The sequence below is a fragment of the Pteropus alecto genome, unplaced genomic scaffold (genome assembly GCF_000325575.1).
Source record: "Pteropus alecto unplaced genomic scaffold, ASM32557v1 scaffold185, whole genome shotgun sequence".
NCBI classification, from domain to species: Eukaryota; Metazoa; Chordata; class Mammalia; order Chiroptera; family Pteropodidae; genus Pteropus; species Pteropus alecto.
Window position 1 is genome coordinate 5658726 of NW_006438088.1, and position 8176 is coordinate 5666901.

An 8176-nucleotide genomic window follows, 5' to 3' on the forward strand; every position below is an offset into this window, starting at 1 on the left:
CTATCTATCTATCTATCATCTATCTATATATATATATACTGCTTTTATAAATCCCACAGTTTCAAAAACTGGAAACCACACTTGAATTATATAAGAAAAGCTAATCTAGAAAGAAATGCAATAATGAGATCATGAGAGCTACATTCATCTAAGTAATTATTAATTTCCTTATCCATTTATTTAATAAAAATATTAATCACATACTTTATGGCAAATATTCTTCTAGGCACTGTCATAGCAATGAACAACAGTAAACAAAATCTGCTTTCATCAAGTTTGAAGTCCACTTGGAGTGGGAGGGGAGGTACAGAGTAAAGTAATAAAAATTAGATACCTAGTATGCGGATGGTGATAAATTCCATGGAAAGTAAAGCAAGTCGAGAGTGAAGAAGATAGGGATGACAGCTGCTATTTTCTACAGAGTGGTCAGGGAAAGCCTCTTTGACAAGATGTCACTGTAAAAGAGACTCAAATTAAGTGGAGAATAGACTCAGGCAGTTAGTTATATGAAGGAAGAGTGTTCCAAACAAGGACAAGCAAGAGCAAATGCCCTGTGGCAGGATGGGCTTGGCCAGCCCACCAGAGAAAAGAGCACAGAGAGTCTGGACTTGAGGGAGAAAGAGGGAATGAGGTTGGAGAGACAGCAAAAGACCAACTTTTTTTGCCTCATGAGTAATAAAACAGGCTCTGGGGTTTACTGTAAGATAATTAGTCATTGGAGTAATTTTGAATAGACAAGAGCATGGTCTAACATGTTGGAGAAGACTAGAAAATTCGAAAGTGGGAGCAGAAAGCCTATTTAGCAGGCTGCTTAATCAAAGAAAATGATAATTATGGTTTGAACTAGGGTGATGGAAATGGAAGTGGAAGTGGTGAGAAGTTATTGGACTTGGAATATTTTGAAAGAGATTTGCTGATAACTGGATATGAGAAAAAGCAGAGACAAGGAGTACTCTGCGATTTACATCCACACAACTGGGTAGATGGAGTTACTAATAACTGATTTGGAGACAAATAAGAAAGAAACAGGTTTGAGGGAGAAAAATCGAGAGTTCAGTTTTGGACATGATAAATCTGAGAGGCCTATTAGAAAATCTAACACACACAACTACCACACTACCTGGAATATATTATGTCCTGGAGGAAAGTTAATTGATTAATTAAGCAAGCAAGCCTTGCATTCTAAGAGTTTGCCTGAGATCAATGTTAAGCTTCCTTGGCAATCGTTTGTAGAATGAACTTTCATAGAAGAAGTACAAGTTTAGTTATGTCTTGAAGAATAGGTTAGATTCTCAGCAAAAGAGGGAAGGAGTGAAGATTTGAAGCAGTGGAACTATTTTAGCAACAATGTAGAAAAAGATGATAAATATTTGAGGGCAAGTGAGCAGATGGTTTGGCTACAATCACAGATTCTAAAGGCTGATAAGGAGTGAAAGGCCAATTGATGGTAGATTGTGAAAGGTCAAGCTAAGGAGTTTGATTTATTTTTAACTGTCTTCTGTTTTTGTTTGGCTTATTGGCAAGGGAGTCACATGATGAAAGCAAGGTTTGTAGAGAATTAATCAGGATGGACTATAGTAGGAAGATTAATGCAGAGAGTTGTAGTAGCCCTGGGTGAGAAAAAAAAGCTATAGTAGGAAGATTAATGCAAGCAGAGAGTTGTAGTAGCCCTGGGTGAGAAAAAAAAATACCGTGGAAACAATGGAAATAGAAAGGAAATAACATGTTCAAGAGTCATATAAAGTCAAGGAGACATGATTCTTATCTAGTCCAAACCTACAAAACAGATATCTAAGCTCTTTGATGCTTGACATCATGCAGGCAAAGTATGATTGGCTGGATTCTTGTTAATTTATACAATTATTCACGACCCTTCGCTATTTTTACATGTCGTAGCTGTGGGACTCATTAGGGCTGTTTACCAGGGTGGTGGTTCTCCTTCTGAGCACATAGTACAAGTGCTCTTTTTTCTTTCCCCTGGATGTTAAGGCATGGTAATGCGACCCGCTTTGGGAGATGGGATGTGAGTGCGAGTATAAATGATGTGGGTCACTTTGGGACAGAAGTTTTTAAAAAGCAGAGTGCAATTCTTCACTGTCTCTACCTCCCGATGCAGTAACTGGCAATATTATACAACAGTGGAGATTCCACTGGGTTCCAGAGTGAGGGTGACGGGGGGGCAGCTACTCCAGCTAACCTGCAGAGCTGAGTGGGAGGGATACATAAGCTTTGCTCTTATATGCCGCCAATATATGGGGTTATTTGTCGCTAGGTATAATCTAGCTAATCTTGACTGATACAAAAACTGTTATCTAAAGAATCGATAAAGCAATATACGATCAAATGTCAGAAATATTTAAATAATTAAAAGGGACCTTTTATATGTGAGAAATCTAATCTTTTCATTTCCAAAGTATTGAACCACAATATAATAATATTCAAAGTATAATGATATTCATAAGTCTAGCCAAAAATAGATAAGCATGAACAGGAAGTTAATTCATTTTAATTCTGTATTTGCTTTCCTGAGTTGACTCTATACAAGTTTTCTGTGATCTGCTTTTTAAAAAATCAAAGTAAAGTAATTTAACAGGAGTTTAGTAGAAAATGGAAAGTAAGTGTGTGTGTTTGTGTGTGTGTGCACGCACACATACATATAAAGGAAAAAAAAATTGAATTCCCCATAGGAGAAGGACAAAAAAGGACTAGAAATATATACTTTATGGACCCAATCTAATATCCTTTTATTGGTCAGAATTTAACATCTGCAGTACTTTTCTACAATTGAAGAAAAAAATAATTTAAAAGCTGATTAATATAGTTGACCCTTGAACAATATGGGCTTGAACAGGACAGGTCCACTTACACACAGATTTTTTTTTTTCAATAAATACACAGTCAGCCCTCCATTATCCCTGGATTTCTCACCCATCAATTCAGTCTTTTTGATCCATGGTCGAGAATCTGTGGATGCAGAGGGCTGACTGTATGTACTGATCTATACTATTTTATATAAGAAACATGAGCATCTGCAGATTTTAGTATCTGCGGGAGTCCTGGACCCAATCCCCGTGGATACTGAGCATTGATTGTAGTTAACGTCTTGGGAAGTCAAAAGTTGTACATAGATTTTCGACTGTGCTGAGTGACGGATGAGGTCACTATCCTTAACTTCTGCATTGTTCAAAGGTCAACTATACTGAGACTAACAAAGACACTCTCCTTGAGCAAACTTTAGACAGACCCCCCTGAGCCTGACTAGGCCCCATCCTTGGGCATGTCCTCAAGAGCTCAGTTTTAGCAAGAATTCTGCTAAGTCAGTTTAGCCAGAATCCTTACCCCTGATATCTGAACAAATTCTTCATCCCCACCCCCAGCCTCTCAGGTGATATCTGATCATCTTGACATACCTTTAACAAGAATCTTGTCAAGTCGGTTTAGTCAGAAATCCTCCGTTAAGCCAGATGTTCCCTTTCAGTAATTTTTCATCTACTGCCCCACCCCTACCAACCCTGCTCTTTGCCTATAAATCCCCACTTTTCCTTGCTGCATTAGAAATTGAGCCCAGATTTATACTGAGGTCTCTTTTCCTCTATTGTAATAATTCTTAATTAAAACCTGCTTTTACCACTTTAACTACTGCCCAGCTTAGGTTTTTCTTTCGCAGAACATGTTTCAATTATTTTCTTAAAAAAGGAAATGCAATAGGACCTCATAGAGGTTTTAGGTAAGCAGCTGCTACTTTAAAACATGAGAAAATAATTCTGGGAACGAGATGTTCTAATTTAGATTGGATACCTATAGAAAGCATCTCGGAGAAGGTGACACTTAAGATGAGACGTGACTGACAAAATGGACCCAGCTATACTAGAATTGAAGGGAAAGGTATTCACAGCAGAGGGTTATCACTACTACAAAAGTCCAAAAAATATACACATTTAACATGTTTAAAGGGGAAAAATAAGGAGTTGTAGCTGAAAGATAGTAGGTAAGGGCAAGAGAATAAGAAAAGAGGGCAGAGATATAAGTATGGGCCCGATGATGTAGTAAGTCAGGGTACAGTACTGTCTTTGAAGTAATTTTCTTTACAGTGCTTTAATTTTCTTTACGGTATTTTCTTTAAAGTAATTAATATTAATTTTCTTTAAAATACTACGGCGTGCTATTAAGGGGTTTAAATGGGAACTTGACAGTTGGATGCTAGGTTGAGAATAGATTAAAGAGAACAATAATGGAAGCAAGGTGATCACTTAAGTGAGTATTGCAGTGATCTGTGGTGAGAGGTAATGGTGGCTTGGGTTAGGATGTTAGTAGTGAAGATGGGGAGAGAAGTAGACGGATTTAGGACAAGTTTTAGGACAAGATTTAGGACAAGTTTAAGTCACATGACATAATAGTTTGAATACAAGAGGCTGAGGATGAAGGAGTACACCTGGATGTTTTGGGGAGTCAAAAGTTGTACTTAGATTTTCAACTGTGCTGAGTGAGGGGTGAGGTCATCACTTCTAACCTCTACATTGTTCAAAGGTCAACTATATTGGTAGTGACTCAAGGTTGACACTGTAGAAGGGGTAGTTTTAGAGGAAAGAGGACATGTTAGGTTTGAGATGCCTATAGACATCTAGTACAGATATCAAACAGACACTGGCATATCTATCTGGAGTTTAAGGAGCATATTTGAGAATCATCAGCAAACAAGTGGCATTTAATTAGAATGATTCAAAGCACTATCAGGGAGACATACAGAGAAGAGAAGGGAGCTGGGAACATGTCTTGGGACAAAGCAAATTTAAAGAGAAAAAGGGCCAGCCAAGAGGAAAAGAAGTGGCTAGTAAGGTAGAGCAAAAGTAAGAAAATATGTTGTCACAGAAACCAAAAGAAGGAAGAAAGGCTAAGCTATGTAAACATTGCTGAGAAAGATGCTTGAATGTGCCAATGTGGTGCTCCCCAGTAATTCACAGAAGTAATGTGAGACCCAAAACCATAATGGAGGAGGCTGAGAGATGAATAGAAGGTGAGCCATTGACACTATTCAAATTTTTCAAGAAATTTAGCTCTGAAGTGGAGCAGAACAATGGAACACGATATTCTTGAAAAGGAGTATGGCAGAGATGTTTTCCCCTCCAAATGGAGATGCAAAAGTATGTTTGTAGATTGATATAAATGATTCAAGAAAGAAGAAAGTGATGACAGTAAGGGGGAAGGATAACAGGAATGATGTCCTAGAGCAAGTGGGAATGGTGAAGGAATCCAGAGCGCACATGGAAGACTTGGTCTCCACTACGTCCTACCACACAATCTAAAAATGGTATCTACAAGATAGTGATAATATTGATGGATCACCAACATCAAGCAAGAAAATAAACTCATAGTGGGACTGATAAGTGGTTAAGCAATCTATTGAAAATCCTTGATAGTATTACAGAATTGTTAGAATTCATATTAAAAAGTAAGCTGGACAGACAGGAGCTATATAACATACACTGGTAAGGCGAGGTTCACATTTTATCCATGGGCCCTTAATCAGTGGTCATTTTTTCCTGCCCTAATTGGGAATTACTCAATGCCTATAAGGTAGTATGTTAGAAATGATCCATGAAAATAGCATGGAAGGTGGAGTCCTTCCTATGTCACAGCAACAATTTTACAATTAAATGCACCTGAGAAAAAAAGCAAGGGACAACTTTGAAGTACACTACAAAAGTATCCCGGGATGATTAGGGTCTTCACAAAAATTCTTTACTAATAATTTATTAATAGAACTTCCACTCAGGTTAGACTTTCCCAGGTTTTTATTATACTGAGCACCAAACAGGAACTCCACCAAGTGTTCATTTGCTTTGCTATGAATATCAAATACACAAATTGCCTGAGTAATTTTTTTTTCTCTTAAAGTTTTTAGTAATCCTAGATTGGGCTTTCAGGAACTGGGAGGTGTAGGAAATGGCCTGAAGAATTTTTCACCATAATGTAGACTTTCTGGTATTCCATTGTTTTCAGTCACCCTGCCCTTCTCTGGGCCTGGAAGTTGGAATCCAGAGCCTCTTTGATTTAGTTTCTTCTGAGAATATCCTCCATTTCCTGCCAGGTGGAGAACAGTGGTTACCTAACTTGTGTGGTTTGAGGGTTGGCCTTCAGGCCCACTTGCTCCTTATATAGATCGTGAAGCAGTTGACTACCTTACCTCTGACATCAGAGGAATTTTGCGCCTCTAATTTCTAAGCTTTTTTGGATTGATGAGGGGCAGTTCTTCCTGCTCGCTGTTGGCCTCCATCTCGGCAAACATTTAAGTTTGACTTCCATCTGCTAAGTCATTACCCTTCCTCTATTAGTTTTCCAGGTTCATAAATTGATCTTCAGAGTTACAGATTATCTCCAAGTCTCATTGAAGATGCAATTTGTTTGAAGCTAGAACAACAGATCATGAAAGACAAATGTCAAATGCTGGGTTAAATGGTGGAAGAGATTTTTTAACAGTTATAGAATATTTATAACTTTGAGCACATTTATTGAGAATAAATTGTTAGAAATGTTGGAGCTTAGTACATTTGTTCTGGTTTTTCAAAGACAGTGCTTAAAAACCAAGTTACAATTGAGGTTTCAAAATATGTAAAACCCTTACTATTTTGAGCTAATTGAACTTATATTCTTAGACAAGTTTACCATGCCATAGCTTTAAATTAAGTGTAATTTCTTAACATCTGTGGAGTAACCCCCAATTCTTTTTTTTAGCATAATCTTGTCCCAGTTCATACATAAATACATAAGATGTCAGTAGTAATGGTAGCCACCATTTCTGATGCTAGTTTTTAAGACATAACCACCACATCCTACTCAGTCTTACTGCAATGCTACTAAATGGTTCTGAAATAACTAAGTTCCTATGCTGAATTTTATTCCAGAAAATGTAAAACAAGCAGCAAACAAAACCAGTATATTGCTCATATTTCTAGAAGCACTAATGAATATCACATATGAAAAAATACTGACATTTCGAATATGTGTACAGTTGGCAAAATTCTTCTATCAGTGTTTAAGAAAAAAAAACAACAACAGTGCAGGTATTAGCCTGCATGTATATTCAGTTTTGTTCAGTTTTTAGGAAGAAAAAAGTTGACTTAAGATTTTTAAATCCATATTTTCCTCAGCAAACTGACTAGTTTAAAATCTTAACTGTTTGAAAAGACAGAGTAGACACCATATAAATTTATACAAACTATTTTTCAGTCAAAGACTGTTGTAAACTCTTGCACTTATTTTTTTCTATACATCTTTGCATGACTAAATTTCAGCTAGATCACTGGTTATTCATTTGGTATTTGGTATGCCAACTGGTATAAAATGTTTCCAGAGTTTAGACTTCTCCTTTTTTTTAATAGTGCTTTTAATCATACCTTCTCTCTGCTGGTCTTGGAAGAGCTAATCTTATTGTTAGAATTGTCTGTTAGAGTCAGAACAAGTAGGAACAAAGTAAAGCACAATCTCAGGCTAAAAAATATGACTGAAAAAAAAGACATGCCTGTTAGACTATAGGTGAGAACTACTGGAAAAAGGAATGAGGAATCAAATTTATTTAAAATGGTGCAGAGAGAATAGCTATTCATGGAACTTAACCTTGGAATAGAGCTCTTAGAGAGTAAGAAAACAAGAGATTCTAGGCTCTGGATCCAGCAGAATGAGCAATGAACTTGAGCCTTGTGTAGAAAGCAGAGAACAGTGGGAAAACACTGACTTGAGAACCACAGAAGCAGGAATACAAACCCAGGCTCTACAATTCACTCATTAGGTGACCTTGGGCAAAGATCGGCCTCTGAACCTGAATCCACATCTCTAAGTGGAAATAAATGATGCCCAGCTTTATTAATTGTTATGCTTAGAGATAGTATTTGTAAAATGTCTGGCAGAGTTGGAGCTTAAAGATGATAGGACCTATTACTATTAATAATAATTTCAAAGCAGAATCAGATTTTTTTTTATGAAAAACATATCCTCTTAGTGAAGAAGGCAAGATTCACTAAATAAATTTGGAATAAATAGCCAAATTTAGTTGTTAATTCACACTAATTTGGATTCCGTGATTCTGTTTAGTGTCTGTATGTTCTTATTTTGAATATACTTTGTAGCCTGCATTCCTCAAATCGTGGTGTAATAGATTTTGACATCTCAAAGGTTCATA